Source organism: Sciurus carolinensis, chromosome 8 (genome assembly GCF_902686445.1).
Source record: "Sciurus carolinensis chromosome 8, mSciCar1.2, whole genome shotgun sequence".
In the NCBI taxonomy this organism is placed as follows: domain Eukaryota; kingdom Metazoa; phylum Chordata; class Mammalia; order Rodentia; family Sciuridae; genus Sciurus; species Sciurus carolinensis.
Genome location: NC_062220.1, coordinates 67,506,237 through 67,524,776, shown reverse-complemented (window position 1 = coordinate 67,524,776; position 18,540 = coordinate 67,506,237).

Here is an 18,540-nt window from a genome sequence, read left to right as displayed (position 1 = left end):
TAGATTGTTCATTCCTTTGGTTTGTTTCTCTAAGCCTTCCTCAATCCCAATAATTCTCAAATTTGGCCTTTTCATGATATCCCATAGTTCTTGGAGATTCTGTTCATGATTTCTCACCATCTTCTCTGTTTGTTCAACTTTGTTTTCGAGGTTAAATATTTTGTCTTCAATATCTGAAGTTCTTTCTTCCAGGTGTTCTATCCTATTAGTTATGCTTTCTATGGAGTTCTTAATTTGGTTTATTGTTTCCTTCATTTCAAGGATTTCTGTTTGGTTTTTTTTCAATATCTCTAACTCTTTATTGAAATGATCTTTTGCTTCCTGAATTTGCTCTGTTAACTGTCGATTGGTGCGATCGTTCAATGCCTGCATTTGCTCTTTCATCTCATCGTTTGCTTCCCTAATCATTTTAATTATGTACATTCTGAACTCCCTTTCTGTCATTTCTTCTGCCATGCTGTCGTTGGATTTTATTGATGTAACATCTAGATTTGTTTGGGGCATTTTCTTCCCTTGTTTTCTCATATTGTTCAGGAATCAGTGGGTCATTAAGATATTGCAGATTTCCTCTATCAACTTATATTGTCCCTGAAGATTGCTAGTATATCCCCTCTTCTCCTTCAGTAGCCTGAAGTCTTGGAGGAGGTTGATAATGAAGAGCTCCACGAAGCACTTGCCTCTCTAGGGGTGGTGACCGTCAGGTGGTGTATATTCCCTGCTAGTGGGCAGAGGTGCCTCCACTTGTTGACCAATGGTCATCCAATGGGGAACTAGACTGCGGGCTGAGGCAAGGCCTGTTTGTGCCTGTGTCTCTGGTTTTACTGTCCTTGTGGGAAAACCTCCCCTGGCCGGGAAGACTCACTCAGTGGGGACGTCTCGCTGGTCAGTTGCCCTCCTAGAGGTTCCCCTCAATCTACAACTACCACCTGGGCTGGGCTGTCTTCCTCTGCAGCGATCCCAGGGGCGCGGACCTACGTCCTGGGCCTGGGAGCCTAACCCTTCGCAGGCGAGTCTCCTTAGGCTGCCTCTCCCAGAGAATCTGCCCGCCGCCCTGGAAACTTCGCTCCGCCCCTAGGCGTGTCTCTGTGCGGCTCTTCCAGCAAGAAGCCACCTAGCTCCTGGGACCCTGCTCTGCACCAATCGCCTGGCTATGCAGCCCCTCCTCTGAGCCACCACCTGGAGCCCCGTACAATAGCTCGGAGACCCAGAGACCCGCCACACACCTCCTCCTCCGGACAGCCGCCCAGTTTCCGACGCAGTCACTAGGAGTCCAAACAACTCACTTCGCGTCTCCTCCTCCCGCCAACCACCTGTAGCCCTAGGCAGTCACTCCAAGTCCAAGTGACCCGCCCTGTTCCTCCTCCTCCTCCTTGGGGTAGCCCCCCAGGTGTTCAGGAGCGGTGGCTCCGAGACCAAGTGACTCACCAAGCTCCTCCTCCAGGCAGGCCACCGGTGTTCAGGAGCGGTCGCTTTTAGTCCAATCAACTCACCACTCGCCTCCTCCTCTGGCAACCACCTGTGGCTCTGATGCAGTCACTCCTAGACCAAGCGTCCCACCGCTCTCCTCCTCCAGGCAGGCCACCAGTGTTCTGGAGCAGTTCTTCTGAGTTCAAACAGCTCGCCACGCAGCTCCTCCTCTGGCAACTGCCTGTGGCTCTGATGCAGTCACTCCTAGGTCAAGCAACCCGCCGCACTCCTCCTCTTCCTCCGGGCAACCCCCCGGTGTTCAGGAGCGCTCGCTCTGAGTTCAAACAGTTCACCACGCAGCTCCTCCTCTGGCAACCGCCCGTGGCTCTGATGCAGTCACTCCTAGACCAAGCGAGCCGCCGGGCAACCCCCCGGTGTTCAGAAGCGGTCGTTCTGGGTCTAAACAGCTCGCCACGCAGCTCCTCCTCAGGCAGCTGCCCGGAGCCCCAGTGGTTGCTCGAGTCCAAGCACTGTGCTGAGCCGCCTCTTCTACAATGATCCCAGTTGTCCGTGTTTACTGCTCCAGCAGGGGGAGGGGTGTCTCGCTGAGCAACTCCACTTCACAAATTCCCTGCGTTCCGGGGCTACCGCCCCCTCCGGGATGACTCCCCAACAGGAGAGACTCACCCGGCGGCTTTGAGTTGGTCCCAAGTTTCTCACTATCTCCTCTTTTGAATCTTGCGTCCTGGAGCAACATGAAATGCAGCCGCCCTCTAGTCCACCATCTTGGCTCCTGGATGGTAGGTTTTTGATGGCTTCTTCTATTTCATTGCTTGAAACTGATCTGTTTAAATTGTGCATGTCCTCCTGATTCAGTTTGAGTAGATCATATGTCTCTAGAGATTTGTTGATGTGTTTAAGATTTTCTATTTTATTGGAGTATAAATTTTCAAAATAGTTTCTAATTATCGTCTGTATTTCAGTAGTGGTCATGATGGCATTTTCGTTTTCATCACGAATTTTAGTAATTTGAGTTTCTCTTTCTCTTCATTAGCATAGCTAAGGGTTTATCACATTGATAAACTTAAAGAAAGAATCACATGATCATCTCAAAAGATGCAGAAAAAGCATTTGACAAAATACAGCACCTCTTCATGTTTAAAACACTAGAAAAACCAGGGATAGTAGAAACACAACTCAACATTGAAAAGGCTACCTAAACCCATGACCAACATCATTCTAAATGGAGAAAAATTGAAAGTATTCCCTCTAAAACCTGGAACAAGACAGGGATGCCCTCTTTCACCACTTCTGTTCAACATCGTCCTTGAATCTCTAGCCAGAGCAAAAAAATTAAAGGGATATGAATAGGAAAAGAAGAACTCGAACTGTCTTTATTTGCCGATGACATGATTCTGTATTTAGAAGATCCCGAAAATTACACCAGAAAACTTCTAGAACTAATAAACGAATTCAGCAAAGTAGCAGGATATAAAAACAATACCCAAAAATAAAGTGCATTTCTATACATCAGTGATGAATCCTCTGAAAGAGAACTTAGGAAAACTATCCCATTCACAATATCCTCAAAAAGAATAAAATACTTGGGAATCAATCTAACAGAAGAGTTTTGTGAAAGAAAAATACAGAACACTAAAGAAAGAAATTAAAGAAAACCTTAGATGATGGAAAAATCTCCCATGTTCTTGGATAGGCAGAACTAATATTGTCAAAATGGCCATACTACCAAAAGTGTTATACAGATTTAATGCAATTCCTATTAAAATATCAATGACACTCTTCATAGAACTAGAAAAAGCAATCATGAAATTCCTTTGGAAAAAGAAGAGACCCAGAATAGCTAAAGCAATCCTTAGCAAGAAGAGTAAAGCAAAAAGCTTCACAGTACCAGACCTTAAACTCTATGATAGAGTGATAGTAACAAAAGCAGCACCAATTTGGTACTGGTGCCAAGATAGGCAAGAAGAACAATGGTGCAGAACAGAAGACATAGAAAAACCCACATAATACTAGAAAAAGACATCAAAAACATACAGTGGAGAAAATATAGCCTTTTCAACAAATGGTTCTGGCAAAACTGGAAATTCATATGTGGTCAAATGAAATTAAACCTCTATCTCTCCCCCTGCCAAAACTCAAAGTGGATTAAGGATCTAGGCATTAGACCAGAGACCCTGTGCCTACTAGAAGAAAATGTAGGTCCAACTCTCCATCATTTCAGCTTAGGAACTAACTTCCTTAAGAAGACTCCTAAAGCTCAAGAAGTAAAATCAAAAAACAATAAATGGGATGGATTCACACTAAAAGCTTTTTCTCAGGAAAGGAAACTATGAACAATGTGAAGAGAGAGCCTACAGAGTGGGAGAGAATCTTTGCCACACACACTTCAGGTAGAACACTAATCTCCAGAAGCTATAAAGAACTCAAAAAACTTTACACCAAGAATACAAAGAACCCAGTCAATAAATGGGCTAAGGAAATGAACAGACACTTCACAGAAGAAATACAATCGATTCAACGAATATATGAAAGAACATTCAACATCTCTAGCAATTAGAGAAATGCAAATCAAAACTACTCTAAAATTTCATCTCCCCCCAGTAAAAATGGTAATTATCAAGAATACAAGTAACAATAAAAGTTGGCAAGGATATGGGGTCAAAGGTACACTCATACATTGCTGGTGGAACTGCAACCACTCTGGAAAGCAGTATGGAGATTCCTCAGAAAACCTGGAATGGAACCATCGTTTGACTCAGCTATCCCACTCCTCAGTTTATACCCAAAGGATTTAAAATCAGCATACTTAGAGTGATGCAGCCACATTAATGTTGATAGCCTCTCAATTCATAATAGCTAGATTGTGGAACCAACCCTTCAACAGAGGAATGGATAAAGAAAATGTGGTACATATACACAATGGGGTATTACTCAGCTCACGGTGTTGACCTCCGTTGGTCAAGCTGCAGCCCGGTGACACAGAGTTTTCCACCTGCTCATTGCCACCAAATGTGCTGAGAAAAATAACCATGCTTCTCATTTTAAATGCAGGAGTATAAACCTGAAGGCTGCTTGGCAAACACATCGCCTCTCTTACATCATCCATTTCCCCCCGTCTGTCCGATCGTTACTATCTCCCACCAACATGCTCACATCTCTCGTGTTAATTACACAAAACACATTTTGTGACCCCCTTCCACTCTCCCATCTCGAGTCTCTCAGCCTCTCTTCCCAGCACAGTTCTTCTAGACTTGTCTGTATTTACTGTTTCCAGTTCTCCCCTCATTCTCCCCTCATTCCCAGTTCCTCCTCTCCTCATTCTCTTAAATCCCTCCAATCAAGTTTTTGCCACTCTTCTGAAAGTCCCCATGTCAATGTTACCAAAGACCTTCAGGTTGTGAGTCTAATGGCCAAATCAGTCTTCATTTTACACAATCTATTGGTGACCTTTGATGTAGTTGATTATTCTTTCTTTCTAGAAGCAACTTTCTTCCTTTGGCTTCCAGGAACTTCCTTTGACTTTGTCTTCCTGTAATCCCCCTCATTCATTTTTCTTCCTGTCACTGGGTTGGTACTTCCTCTTTTCCATGCCTCTGAGTGCCCAGGGTTTTGGATTTTGGATGTGTCTCATCTTCTCCATCTACACTCACTCCCCTTGTAGTCTCAGTCAGTCTCGTGGATTTAAATACTCTCCAAACCTCAAGTTTATCTCTCCAAACTTGATCTCTCTGAGGCATAGGTAATCATCCAGCTGCTTCTTCAACTCCTCTGCTTGGATGTCCAACACATTACAACTCAATGTGTCCAAACAGAACTCCTGAACTTACCCGCCACACCTGCTTCCGCCATCCTTCCACTTGCTTAGGCTAAATATCTTGGCACCATCCTCTCTTTCTCTGGTGGCCTGCAAATTTCAGTTGACTCTCCTCCAACCTGAGTCTGGAGTCTGATCCCTTATTACCATCCCTCCTATGATCCCCTAGTCCATCACATCACCCCTGTATGGGCACAGTCTCTGACTAGTCTCCCTGTTCCCTGCAGTCTGTTTCTGAGGCAGTAGCCAGAGTGGGCCATGTCCCACCCCCATCTCCAGCAACACTCCAAGGGCTCTGCTTCATGGAGAATACAAGTCAACATCCTCAGGAAGCCCTGCAGAATCTGGAAACCACTTTGACCTTCTCCATCTTGCCTCCTATGTCCCTGTCCTTGTTTATTGGTTATTCTGTGTGTCATTCCAGTCGGCTGCAAGTTCTAAGACTTTTATTGACATTTTTCTTTCCTGTGCCTAGAACAGTGTCTAACACCTTGCTGGTAAGGTGCCCAGGACTTACCATATTTGGTAAATGAATGAGGGGAGGGTTACCCGGAACTAGACAATGAAAGAAAATCAACTTGCAAAAGGAGCAGGGCATACTTGGCTAGGGGCTGTCGATGTGAGAAGAAGATCACTAAACAATACCAGAACCACCCTGAAATTTACCTGGACATTATTTGAAACCTCTGTTGAAAAGGCTGACATGTAACTGATTGTAAGGGTGTTGAGCATGATTTATTCCTAAGTACCATTCAGTGACTAATCCTTCATTGCTCTTATAAAGCACTGAATGATCAAAGCTACCCACTCGCCCTTGAAAGCCCCACTGTATTCAAGAGAGGAACTGAGATGAGCTGGGAGGGTGTTGAATGAAGAGGGCAGGCCTGGTTATTCCACCTCCATGTCGCTGCCTCAACTGGCCTATGCAGGTCAGGTCTGTCAGTGTTGAAAATGGACTTCCTAAACCTATCCCTTGTCGGGAATTATGCAACTGTCTACTGAGGTCACTTCTGCAACAGGTTCTATGTAGGACTTTGTAGTGTCCAGTTGGCTTGATAAGTGATAGCTTAACACAGAAATAAAAACCATGACTGCGGTTGAGAGAGAAGCAAGAACTGTTAATCTCTGTCACTTTCTTGTTTTAGGAACCTTTCCTGGGAAGAGTGTTGCTTATTTTTAGGTCATGATTTATGTGTATGCAGTTCCATGAAAGTCCACGTCAACACCAGGAAACATTTTAACATGTGACCATACCCATTAGATAGGAGAAGGATGGAGACCCTTAAACTATGCAATTGTATCATCTGGTCAGACTTCCTAAATGTTTAACTTCCAGAACTTTGCTTTGGTTTTTAGCATGGTGAATGATGAGCCTTTTCGAAAGATGCTTTCTTGCATTAGTGAATTTTTCCTCTTTTTATGTTCGTTATCTTCAACAAGGATGGAGATGAAAAATCAAACCGCCTCCTATTTGTTGACTGTGTTACATGATGAGGTTTGCTAAAGCTCAGAAAGACAGGAATGAAAAGATTGGCAGGAAAAATACAGAGTGAACAAATAGTTGAGAATAAGAATTTTCGTTTTTGTAGAATCTGCTGCTTCACAGAGATTGGGTTTTTAGCATTTTATGTTTACACGTTTTAATTACCTACTTGGAACACACAGATGCATTTAAATCAACTACTCTGTTTTCCCAAGTTCTTCTTGAAGAAGCTTTTCAGGTTCCCCTAAATTTGGAGTCCCAGGCTTTTTCTGGGAGTATGACCTTGTCTTAGGGCATTCTTCCCTAGGGATCCATGGCAGAGGAGGGAATGGTGGACAAAGTGGGGTGGTGGAAAGATTTAGTGGAACCAACGGATAAGAGAAGAGGAAAAAGAAGGAAAAAAACAAACAAAAATTTAAAAATTAAAAAAAAATCCAAGCAAGAAAAAACAAAACCCCCACAAAAAAAAAAAAAAAAAAACCATAAACCAACCAAACAAACAGTACACCCAGGCAGTAAGAGCTGTGGCTATAAATATAGTTCCTAAACTGTTTTCTGTGGTGTTGGTTGGAAATAAAAAATTAAAACACACTTGCATTTCTTTTTTTAAATCAGTACACCACTTTGATTGTAAAGGTTCTGTTAAAAGGAAGAAAAAGTCCACTTTAATACTTGATAGGCATACTTTGAATTCAAATCTTTAAAATTCTTCAGAAACAACTAATAAAATGACACAGGAGAACTCTCAGACAGTGATTCACTTCCCTGCCCTGTGACTCACTATTCTAAGGCACAAAGGCTGGACACCAGGCTGAGAGAGGACTTTTGATTTGAAGATCCACAAGCTGATTCAGTCTTGTGTGTCTTTAAGTTGTGACACTGAGTCAAAGCTTTGAGGTGTTTCAACACCATAAAGTAGTATCAAGGAGAGTTAGGGATAAAAGGATAAAAACAAAAACAAACAAACAGACAAAACCCAAAAAACAAAGCCAGTATGAGGTAGGGGTTGGTACCTAGAAGCATTCACTTCTTGCATTTCAGGAAGCAGGGTTAACTATTAACATGATGGGCACTGAAGAAACTTTCTAAAGTTTCTAAAGTTTTAAAGTTTTTTAACCCAGAAAAGATCAGACCACTTGCTTTCATACAATTATTCCCTTAACTGAAATATTTACAGTGAATAAGAAGTGGCAGAAAATAAACACCCTTGGGACCCCCCCTGACTGGTCCAAAGTGCCTCCCAAAAAAACCCTTGTTGCTGATACCAGCTAAAATTCATCGAAGAAACACTGATGCAGGGCTGGGGAGATAGCTCAGCTGGTAGAGTGCTTGCCTCGTCAAGCACAAGGCCCTGAGTTCGATTCCCCAGTACTGCAAAAAAAAAAAAAAAAAAACCAAAAAACAAAAACTGATGCTTTCCTACATATATAGAAAACTTTATATGATAGATAAGCTGTTAGGTATAAAGCCACCTTTCTCTCCCGTTAGAGGAACCCAGCCTCCCAACCCACCTGTCAATCTGCCATTACGCCCGCCTCTCCCGTTCAGGAATTTCCGGCTTATGTTGCCATAACCTTCCTGCCTCCCACATTACGGTTCTAATATGTCATTGATCCATCAGTCAGTCTGTAATAATTCTCCTCTGCGATTGGTTCCTCCCAGCCTGCGAAATTCCAATATCTGAGAAGAAACCGTGCGCCATCCTTCTTCTTTTCCTTTCCCCTTTCCCCCCAAGCGGGCACAATTTGTCCGCATAAAATAAAAAGTTCCTCGTGTGGGACCTGTGTCTGCTATGCAGTATCAAATGCTCTTGCCTAGGTGTTTCCACTTACAAATCAAATATGTTTGTGCCACATGCCTTCCTTTCCTGCCTTGATGGGCATAGCAAAGTTTTAAACCCCAAGTTCTGGAATTAGACAGACCTGGACTTAAGTCTGGCTGTATCACTTACTGTGTATCTATACCACTTACTTAACTCCTCTAAAGTCTGGGTCTTCTCACATATGAATTATAATAGTTATAATTCTAATTATAATATTGTTATTAAGATATTAAAATATAATGTGCTTGAAGAAGTACTGCGTAGTACCTAATCTATAAATATTAGCTGTATTATTATTATTATTATTATTATTATTTTTTAACGTTTTTGAGGGGAGGTACTGGGGATTGAACTGAGGGGTACTCAATCACTGAGCCACATCCCCAGCCCTTTATATATATATATATATATATATATATATATATATATATATATATATATATATTTAATTTATTTTTATTGTAAACAAATGGGATACATGTTGTTTCTGTTTGTATGTGGAGTAACAGCATACCATTTGCGTAATCATACATTTACATAGGGTAATGGTGTTTGATTCATTCTGTTATTTTTTCCTCCCCCCCACCCCTCCCACCCCTCTTTTCCCTCTATACAGTCCCTCCTTCTTCCATTCTTGCCCCCCTCCCACCCCCCATTATGTGTCATCATCCACTTATCAGCAAGATCATTCATCCTTTGGTTTTTTGAGATTGGCTTATCTCACTTAGCATGATATTCTCCAATTTCATCCATTTGCCTGCAAATGCCATAATTTTATTATTCTTTATAGCTTAGTAATATTCCATTGTATATATATATATCACAGTTTCTTTATCCATTCATCAGTTGAAGGACATCTAGGTTGGTTCCACAGTCTGGCTATTGTGAATTGAGCAGCTATGAACATTGATGTGGCTGTATCTCTGTAGTATGCTGATTTTAAGTCCTTTGAGTATAGGCCGAGGAGTGGGATAGCTGGGTCAAATGGTGGGTCCATTCCAAGTTTTCTAAGGAATCTCCACGCTGCTTTCCAGAGTGGCTGCACTAATTTGATTTAAACAGATCAATCTGAAGCAATGAAATAGAAGAAGCCATTAAAAACCTACCATCCAAGAAAAACCCAGGACCAGATAGATTCTCAGCCGAGTTCTACAAGACCTTCAAAGAAGAACTCATTCCAATACTTCTCAAAGTATTCCAGGAAATAGAAAAAGAGGGTACCCTACCAAACTCATTCTATGAAGCTAATATTACCCTCATACCCAAACCAGGCAAAGACGCATCAAGGAAAGAAAATTTTAGGCCAATATCCTTGATGAATATAGATGCAAAGATCCTTAACAAAATATTGGCAAACCATATCCAAAAACATATTAAGAAAATTATGCACCATGATCAAGAGGGGTCATCCCTGAAATGCAAAGAGGGTTTAACATCTATAAATCAACAAATGTAATCCATCATATCAATAGACTTAAGGATAAGAATCATATGGTTATTTTAATTGACGCAGAAAAAGCTTTTGACAAAATACAACACCCCTTCATGCTCAAAACACTAGAAAAAATAGGGATAGTAGGAACATACCTGAACATTGTAAAGGCTATTTATGTTAGTATTATTATAATAATTATTAGTATTACCTTCATCTTTTTGGCCTAAGCATAGGACGTCATGTTAATACCAAATAATTCATATTTTCTTTGTTTTGTACCTGGTTTCTATATGAAGAGATATTTTAAAATTGTCTCCTGGTATATTAACTCTCTCCTTTCCATTTTTAAATTCTAAATATTGATAAGCACACATCATGTGGTCTTCATGTTTTTGACAACAGTGTTGAACAGGAATGGCAAATCATAGATCCTTGGGGTTTCCATTCTAGTTTGAAGCCAAGTCTTTGATCAACATTCTTTGGGTGACATTGGTTGCCTAACTGTGAAGCAAACCAGCCAGTTGTCTTGCTGTTGCCTGGCACTCATTCCTTCTTCTTAACAATGGAGGATGTGCATCATGGGATTTGGCAAATGCTATGCTAAAACCAAGATGTGTGCCTTCTCTCTAACACATGGGCAACCAAATCTAAGAAGGGAGACTGGTTGGCACAATTGTTTGTAGAGAGGCCACACTCATTGCCAGAGGTAGCATTTCCTTACTGTGCCTTGCTTACAAATCATTCATTCTAGAATTCGCTTAGAATCTGTGCAAGGCTCATAAGTTTATATGTGAGTCTCATCCTCGTTCCCTTTTGGGAGCAGAAACATTTCCTGCTACTAGGCACCTCTTCCATTCTCCTTAATTTTTAGAAGTACTTCTTCGGTCTCCTCTGCAAACTGTTTTAATACTTTGGAATGGAATTCGTATTCATTGATGTTTTGAACTCATTTAGAATGGGTAAGGATTCTCTTCCTATTTCTTTTCTTGTTCTTGTAGGTTTTAATTCTCTTTTAATATTGCTCCACAATTGATAGTCATTCTCTACAAGAGAGAATATGGAAGAAAAGCAGAAAATTGAACAACTCTTGGTTCTTCACTAAACTCATATTGTCTGAGTTATAGCATACCTATTCCTTCCCTGGCTACAGAGATTAAAATGAAAAATGGCTTTCTTATTGTCTTTACTGTTTCTCTCAAGCTTTAATTTATTTTGAGGTTTTATGTTCTCATGAATCTCTAAATAGTTTTCCTTCTTTTATTGCATCCATAACTATGTCTACTTTTGTCTTTCTGACATAGGAACTTAAATCCTAATCAGACTGGATTAGAGTGGGCCAATATGACAGGTATCCTTATAAGAACTGAAATCTTCTGACTCTAAATCCCAGCTTCCTTTTACTTCCTGGGAGCAGCCTGTGCCTAAGCCACTTCTCTGTTCATGCTGTTTATTTTTGCAGTCCTAGCTCAGGAGCTCATTTATGATCAATTATGAGAGTTTTTTAAATCCCTGTTATATTTCCTTTCCTGGCTTATAATGCTGAAATCGTCTTATATTTAGAGTTTCCATTTCTCTTGTAAACATATTCCCTTGGGCACCGCCATTTTCTTTAACTTTTACAAAGCCTCTTTTGTGAAGGCCTGCTTATTGTAAAACATCAAGTCCATTTTATCTCAAGGGTCCCTCGTTTCTGTATTTAATACCTCATTCTTCCTTACTGGTCAAACTGGAATTCAGGATAGAAGTTTGCCAAATTTAATCCTTTATCTTCTAAGGGAAAATTGTTAGCAACACAAACCAAGAACCAACCACGTGTTGTACTGTATACTGAGTAATAAGCACTACCCCCAATTTATATACACCTGGAGATTGTGAATGTGACCATATCTAGAAATATGGTTTTTTCAGATGTTATCCAGTTATGATGAGATCATACTGAATGAGGGTGGGTCAATAAAACTGGTATCCGTATAAGATGAGAGAATTTAGACAGGGACACCACACATATACACACATGCACACACACACAGAGCACCACGTGAAGGATGGAGGTAGAGATTGGAGTGATGCATCTGTAAATAAGGAATGCCAAGGATTGCCAGCAACCACTGGAAGCAGGAAGAGATAAGGAAGAACTCTTCCCTAGAGGCCAGCACCTTGATCTCAGACTTACAGTTGCCTATCGCTGAGACAATAAATTTTGGTTTTTTTAAGACAAAAAGTTAACAGAAATTTGTTATGGCAGCCCTTGGAAACTCATGCATGCTGTTAAAAGCATAAGGCCGCTATCAGATTCCAGATGGTCAATTCTGTAGCAGTTTTGCTTACATGTATGAGAAGACAGCAAGGTGAGGTGGCAAGAACATAGACTTCTGAGTCAGAAGACCCATACTGCAACCTTGAACTACCACTGTGATATAGGATATGGTCAGTTAATCATTAATAACTTCCATAAAATGGTGATAAAACGTCATTCGTTAATAGGGTTATGGTGAGGGTGTAGTCAAAGCAAATAAGAGAAAGTACATTTTAAATTGTAAAACCCCAACAAATGCTATTCAGCTTTATTTTACCTAATTTCCTCCCCCTGCCTGGTTATTTAAAGTACACTACCTTGAAGATACTACTTTCATTTCCTCCTGGGTTCATCCTCTTTTAATTGCTTCCACTCTCAGATTTTGAATTTCATAGGCATATATACATTCTTTTAAGTATATAGATATACATTCTTGATACCCAGTTTGCCCATTCTGTCCTTCCAGTGAAACCTTTTCCTTTGAACAAGGAATATATACTCTTCCGTTGTATTCTAGACATTCATCTCATCAAAAAGTCTCAATGATTCTGAAATAGTATTCACCATTTCTTATCTAAGAACCTTGAAAGTGTGCTCATTTGAGTTCTTGTTTTTTTTTTTTGTTTTTTTTTTTCTTTTTTCTTTTGACCTAACCCAATGACTTCTCCTGAAACTTACAAGGTTCTGTGCCATGGGATCCCTGAAGTCTTTTATTGTGTCTGGTTTTTAGAAGTTTTTGTCTGATTTAATTTTTGTGAGATTTAGTTTCCTCTCCACTCTTATTCTGGGTAAATCTTTTCTTCTCTCTTGGATTTGAACACTGCCTTCCCTTCAAGTTCTCTTCTGTTTGATTTTCCATTACTTAATTCATGCAATTTTGTGTCAAAGACACATTATTCTGAGATAAAATATTCTATGATTTTAAGAAAACCACTTTTTTTCTTACAATCTAGAGGAAAAGTATAGTTAAGGGAGACAAAATAATGTTTTATGCACTTCAGATGTCTGAGAGGCTGTCATGTGGAAAAGAGATTAGACCTACTTCACACAGAATCATAGAGGTAGATACGATTTTAATACAATAATAAAAATTAACGTTCAGTGATCAGCGTTTTGCCAAAGAGAAATGACATGCCTTGTGAGTTTGGCAGGTCTGTTTCTGGACGTTTTCAGAGTATCTTAGGGTCTCTAGAGGCAAAGCCCGAAATCTTATGCAAATGATTTCTTGAGGGAGCAGGCTCAGTGGAGTCAGAGAAGCAGGATAGGTGAGGGGAAGAAGCTAGGTAGAAACAGGTGAAGCTGAAATCCAGCCTTGACCTGATCCTGCAAGGGGTGTAGGAGCATGAAAGGCCTCACAGAATTGTCCTGTGAAACAATGGAGGTGGGTTTCCTGTGCCTCTTTATCATCCATCAGCCTGTGAGGCACATGGTCATTTTTTAGGCAGGCATGTGTGGAGTGTGGAGGAAGGGCCCTCACAGGCATCTCCAGGCTCTACTGAAGGCAGTTCTTAGGTGAAGGTGCAGCTGAGAGCCCTGAAGTCAACCACCCACAGCAGCTGGGGCATGGACTGGATGCATTGACCAGGTAAATGGGATCTGGGTAGGATACTGATAGCACTTACAAAGAGAATGACTGGTTATATTCCAGAAGAGAAATGAAATAAGGAATCAGAAGACCTATTTTCTAGCTTTAGTTTTGCTACTGATAAATTATTTTCTGATATTCCATTTCTTATTTTTCTATGAAATAAGAGTGTAAGAAATTGTGATCATTGATGTCTGTTTCCAAAAGTCTTTTATTCTGGGGTGGTATGCTGTGGGAGGTAGGTAGTTCTTTGTGTATATGGTGAAGACCCCAGGGTGCCAGGGTGGTGAGAAGACAAAGACATAGGTTACTGCCATGGGTCTGTGAGATGATAGATACTCCAAGAATCATATTCATATTTCAATGTGAATTATTTACTATTTTCACCCATATTTTTAATGTATGTGATAAATAAAATAGATTTTCACTTTAAAAGCATTATGGAATTTATACTGGTTGTTTTGCATTATGCATTTTTCAATCATTACATTCTAAGAGGACAACCTTTATCTTCAAGGTGAGGGAGATCCTTCAAGTCAGATTGACATATAGCATTGAGTGAGATCATGAATGAGATAATATCTAAGAATTCATGTGAATTTCTTTGTGTTGTATGCACTGTAGCAACTCAGGTTGCTATTTTCTTCATGGTAATATTTTAGGCATGCATTCATTAAGGTATATGAATATTCAGTCATTAATAACAAGAATAATAATAAAATTCACCTTCTCTGCAGGACAGATTGGCCTTTGAGAGCAGGAAACCAGCTGTAGGCTGCCTGGCCTCTTTTCACTGATGAGGAAACAAAGGCCCAAAGTCATGCTGAGAAAGGCTATAGTACTGTTCCCTCCCAGTTCAATTATTCTTTCCATTATACTGCAAAAGCAGATAATAATTCAGATTCTGAAAAATTACAGGTAATTGGTCGGGTCATATGTACTCAGTTAAAGTACATTTACCAATGACGTGTGGTATTTTGATAGCAGGGTGCGTATTTTCATGCTATGATTGCCATATTGTAGTTCCCGGCTCTCTCTTTAGATTTCTGTGTGTAATTGATCCCTTCTTCCTTTCCATATGTTTCAACAAATTCATTTCCTACTATTTCCTAGTAAACTTATAAAACATGTAGAGTACTTTCATTTTCAACCTTTTTCAAATAAAGATAATTTTCCCCCTAGGGTTTTACAACATTCAAGGACCAAATAAACATTGTAGTATGTTGATACTGATTCTATCTGTAAGAACCATGTGACTAGTGGCCATGGAAATGATGCTAATATTTTCATTCTCATATTCTCTCCTGTTCATGTGCTTGCATCTGCTTAACGGCTGGGCTTATAATATTGCAAGGCCCTGAGACACTGAGAGGAGAAAAGAACAGTACACTGTCAGCATCACTATTTCCCTTATTACCTTCCAAATGAAACTATGGGTCTCTTTTGAAATTTTTTTATTATGAAGAGGAAAACACTGCCTTTTTCTATACAATGCAATGCAATGTGAGAGGTACCAATGGTGATTCTATGGATTGTGGTGATTCTATAGATTGTGTGTATGTTTTGGGAGATGATTCTTCATAAGTTCCTTACATTTCTGCACATTTTGTGAGTGGATGTACTTACTATCTTTATTCAGGATTATTGTTCCCAGGATGTTTGTATAAGTAAACTGCTTTGAAAGATAGTATCTCCCTATGAAACAGAGGACAGATTTGTTTACTATCCAGTAAACAAGTAAATATAATGATAAAAAAATAAAGATAATGTCTCGTGGGTAACAAAGATTGGGCTGGTTGGATTATAGACCTTATAAAAGATTGAGGTTCCTTAAACTTGGTGTTCCTCATTTGCAGTGTAAATCTATTAAGTGTGCAGCATCCAACCAGGTTGCTCTTGGGATTTGGGGACAAGGGGAGTTGACATGAACCTGGAGCTCATACTGCCTCTGTGCTACGAATAAGAAAGTTTTTCTTGTTGTTGTTGTTTCTGACCTAAAAGTCTTGGACTTCAACCAGCATTTGTGAAATAGTAATAGGTTAATTTGTTAGTTCGCAAGTAGAGTATCATCTCTTCACAGTTCTTACAGGTTGACCATTTACCACTGAGGGCTCACAATTCCCAGAATAATTAGTTATGATCATAGAAGGAAATATGATCAGAGAAATAAAATGAGAAACTTTGAACCCTTGACCAAAGACTAACATTTATTGAAATGTTTACAAATCCCTGGTATTTGAGGGTGTCATGACTAATGACTGGAAACAGATTAAGATGAATATTGAACCCCAAATATATGAAGCTATTTTGAGCAAAACGAACAAAGAGAGAAGCATTATACTATCTGAATTTGAAATACACCACAAAGGTATGATATATAAAATAGCATAGTATTGGCATAAAAATGGATAAATGGAACAGAAATAAACCCACACATACTTAACCAACTGATTTTTGACAAAGGTGTTAAGAAAGGACTGTCTTTCCAACAAATGGTGGTGGGAAAACTGGATATCTATATGCAGAAAATTGAAACTAGACCTATATCTCTCACCAGTTACAAAAATCAAATAGATTAAGGACCAGATGTAAGGTCCAAAACTATGAAGCTACTAGAAGAAAACACTAGAAATAGAAAAGGATTTTTAAAAATAAGACTCCAAAAGTATAGAAAACAAAATCAAAAATAGGCAAATAGGATTTCAAACTAAGAGGCTTATGTACATCAAAGGAAACAATCAACAGGGTGAAGAGACAATCTATAGAATGGGAGAAAATATTTGCACACTACATATCTGACAAGGAGTCAATAAATCATATAAGTCCTCAACAACATAATAGCAATAAAATAAAATAAAACCAAATAATTCAATTAAAAATGGAAAATAGATCTAAATAGACAATTTTCAAGGGAAGACTTACAAATGTCTGAAAGACCATGAAAAACAATGCCCAGTACTACTAATCATCAGGGAAATGCAAATCAAAACCACAGTGAGATATCACCTCATTTCAGTTAGAATGGTTGTTATCAGAAAAGCAAAAGATAACATGTGCTGGTGAGGATGTGGAAAAAGGGAAATTCTTGTACACTGTAGGTAGAAATGTAAAGTAGTAGAGCCATTATGGAAAATAGCATGGCAGTTCCTCAAAAAATTAAATATAGAAACATGACATGATCCAGCAATCTTGCTACTGAGTACATATCCAAAGGAAATAAAATCTCTGTGTGAAAGAGACATCCACACCCCATGCTCATTGTAGCACTGTTCATCATAGCCAAGAAATGGAAACTCCTAAATGTCTACCAATTGTTGAATAGATAAAGAAAATGTGGTCCATATATACACAGTCAATACTATTCAGCCATTAAGAGTATGAAGCTCTGTCATTTGTGACAATATGGATGGAACTGGAAGTTATGATGTTAAAATAAATAAGCCAGGGACAGAAATATACGTACCACATGATCTCTATGAAAGGTCAATTTCAAAGCAGTTGAGAGAGGAAAGATGGTTACCAGAGGCTGGGCAGCGTGGAGGGAAGGGAAGAATGAAGAGAGGCTGGTTAAGGAGTACTGTTATATTTGAGTGGAGAAAGAAATTCTGATATTCTCTGGGACATTATGGTGATTATAGGGAGTGATAATGTACTATACATATTTTAAAAGGTAGAATAAAAGATTTTGAGTGTTTTCACCTTGAAGAAGTGATAATTCAGAGATAGATATCTTTATGCCGATTTGGGGCACTTATGGGGTTTTTCTTGTGTGTCTCATGACTGTTGGCAACTCTCTGCTCCACCTTCTAAGAGATAAGATCTAGTTCTAAATCCTGTTTGCCTTGGCAGGGGTGAGGGTAACCAAAGACTCTGTCCATCTGAGCTTCAGCAAGTTGAAGCAGCCCAGAGCTCAGAGGTCCCTTGGTCTCAACACAGAACTCACCCAGCCTGGGCAGAGGCTGCTGATGACAGCTGGCCCAGAACATTCCCTCCAAATGGGCTTTCAACCCCACCCCCTAGGCAGGAATTGTTTGCTTTCCTCACAAATCAGTTGGCATCTGGGAGCAAAGAGCACAAAGAGGGAAGGAGAGAGATCAAGGATTCAGTTGAGGGGGTCCAAAGGGTTCTGGTTGCTCCAGGCAGAGTGTAATGGAGTTAAATTGAAGCCACCTGGAACAGCATCGGAGTTCTATTCTACTCCTGCACCCACTTGATAGAGTGACTTCAGCACTGAAGGATAAAAATATAGACGGAAGGGAGAAGTGGGGAGAGGTTGAGGAGTAGTGTTGTGGCTGAATGGAAGAGAAAAGAAGTTCTGGTGTTCTGTTCTGGGGCAGTATGGTGACTATAGGTGATAATATACTGTATCTATATTTTTTAAAGGTAGAAGAAATAATTTGAGGATTTTCACTATGAAGAAGTGATAATTGTTTGAGAGATAGATACCTTTGTGGTGATTTAGACATTATACAACGTACACATGTATCTGAACATCACATTGTCACACCACAAATATGTCTAGAATCCCTCTAGTATTGAGAATCTAAAATACTTTTCAGTGTTTTACCTGTTTGAAAAGCTCTGCAATCTATTATCTCCAAGCTCATTAAAGATTAGTACTCGTTTAATAGCAGTTATGTGACAGATCACCTGATATATTATAAAAATGAGAACTCC